Source organism: Tupaia chinensis, unplaced genomic scaffold (assembly GCF_000334495.1).
Source record: "Tupaia chinensis unplaced genomic scaffold, TupChi_1.0 Scaffold149964_1, whole genome shotgun sequence".
Classification (NCBI taxonomy): Eukaryota; Metazoa; Chordata; class Mammalia; order Scandentia; family Tupaiidae; genus Tupaia; species Tupaia belangeri.
Genome location: NW_006209805.1, coordinates 863,831 through 866,293, shown reverse-complemented (window position 1 = coordinate 866,293; position 2,463 = coordinate 863,831).

Genomic DNA, 2,463 nt, shown 5'->3' with positions numbered 1-2,463 from the left:
GAGGCCGGCAGGTGGGGGCGGGGCCGGCAGCAGGCAGAGGCCAGGAGGTAGGGAGGGACAAGCGGCCTGGGGGCGCAGTGGTCTGGGCAGGAGTGGAGGCAGCGGGACCAGAGAATGGGGCGGGACGGTTGCCCGCATAGGGCTCCAGGGTCAGAGCCCAGAGGCCCCAGTGGCATCACGTCCCCACCCAGGGGCTGTGTCGGAGCCCACTTGTCCGCGGGTGGCCGTGGAGGGGAGGGGCCGCCAGCGCATTCTGGGTAACTACCTGCAAATGAGCAGGCGGAAAGAGGGGCGCGCAGAAGGGCACGTTGCCGCCTAGACCCCTCTAAGGAAGCTGGCTGAGGGTCCCGACCCTGTTCTCCGCACAAGCTGTTCCCTCCAAGAGGAATCCCTAACTTCCAGGCCGCCTCCTCCAGGCAGCCCCCTACCCTACCCATGATGCAGCTCCCGGTTTGCTTTCTGCCTATACACCTGCCCAGAAAGTGCAGGCAGTGGGCTGGCTGTCCCTGCCCCCTCTGCAGCAGCTCTGCCCCCTGCAGCCTGTTTCCCTGACGGGCAGGAGTTGCAGCAGTGAAAGCCATAACCCCCCTTCAACTCTCCAGGGTTACACCTGCCCCCATGTGCCGTCGGCACTCCAGCCCCTCCTGTCCTGCGACCCTAAAGCCAAGCCACCCTCTGCAGAGACCCAGAATCCGGTAGCTGCCCCCCGCCAGGCTCACAGGGCCGTCCCCCTTCCTCCAGGGAGGCCCCGACGCGTCTGCCTGCCTGAGGATGGAGGTCAGCCCAGGGAGGACTGCCTCGGGCTACAGCGGAGCAGTCCTTAGATCTGTCGGGCGTGGTCCCCCGGGTCCCTGTCACGGAAAGGCGGCCGACCGAGAGGGGCACCAGGGAGCCCTGAGAGGCGCTGATTAGCACTTGAAAGGTCGGAGCAGCAGGCTGGGGAGGGCGGGAAACTGAGGCCCAGCAAGGCGGGCGGCAGGGGCACCGGCTGCTGTCCCGCCCAGCGTGGCAGCGGGAGGGAGCGCGGCCCCCATGCCGGGTGCGCTAATTGGTCGTGGGGTGATCTGCGGTGATCAGATGGCACTGGCTGCCCCCCCACCGCCCCAGACTGGACCAGGCAGGGCTGGGGCTCTGGGCACCTCCGTTTCCCCACCCGTCACTGCAGATGGGTGGGAGATCCCAGAACAGGGCTGAGGCTTGGACAGAATTCCAGGCAGGGACCCGAGGGCGGGATCCAGCCTGGCGCCCTCCCCCCCAGGGCCTCAGGTCCCCCCTGCAGTCCTCACGGCTGTCAGGAGAGCTGGGGTGTGTGCAGAGGGCACTGCAGACTCCGGGCACCCTGGGGCAGGCTCAGGGAGGTGGGCGCCTCGGGGGCAGACAGGGTGGGTCGGTCGGAGTTCAAACAGGTACAGGCTCAGATACGGTCAGGCTGGGCTGGGGACAGGCTGGGGCAAGGACAGGCTGGGGACAGACTGGGACAGGGACAGGCTGGGCTGGGACAGGTTGGGGACAGGCTGGGGACAGACTGGGATGGGGACAGGCTGGGCTCAGCCATTGCTGGGGCTGCGATGGCTGGGCCGGGCGAGGCTGTGCTCGGCCATTGCTGGGGCTGCGATGGCTGGCCAGGCAGGGTATCCCGGGCCCATGGCACCCTCAGCTCCTGCCACTGGATGACAGGCCACCCCGGGCTTTCGAAAAGTCATGCCACTCTTGCCCAGATCAGCCCACAGATGGCACCAGCCATCCAGCAACCGCTGGGCCCCGCAGGGAGGAGGGTGGAGGGGGTGCCCTGCAGGCCCCACCCTCTGCCTCAGTTCCCCCGTCCCGGAGATGATGCACAGGCACCCACACTGAGCCGGCAGGACCTGGGTGAGCATGCCCCCTGCATCCCCGCCCCTTCCCTGCTCCCTGCTGCGGCCCTCAGACACGGAGGCTGTGCCCCCCGGACACCCCAGGGTGTGGGTCAGACCTGCTGCCCCGCACTGAGCTCCAGTGCTGGGTGCTCGGACACACCCTCCCCTGCCCGTGCCTTGGCTCCCTGCTCCAGGCACACCCTGCCCTTCACACCGCTGTCCCTGCTGTCCGCATGCCCCCAGCCTCCCAGCTCACACCGCGGGTCACAAGCCCGCATGGGCGTCTGGGCCAGCACCCTCCCCTGTGGCCGGGTGGCAGTGGACGGCGGGGAGCCATCTGTGCTTGCTAATTGGCCGGTGGAGACCTCACAGCCTGGTCCCCGCGAGGCGCTTGGGCGTGGTCGAGGACCCAGGCCCGGTCCCCGCGAGGCGCTCGGGCACGGGCAAGGACCCCAGCGAGGTGCTCGGCGTGTGCTGGCGAGGACCTGGCGGCCTGGGGAAGCCCCAGCAGGCCCTGGGCTCTGGCGGCCTGCACAGGCCCTTCTCTGGCCTCGCCATCTCTGCGTCGGCCCTCCCAGCTGCAGGCTGCAGGCTCCAGGCGAGCGGGCCA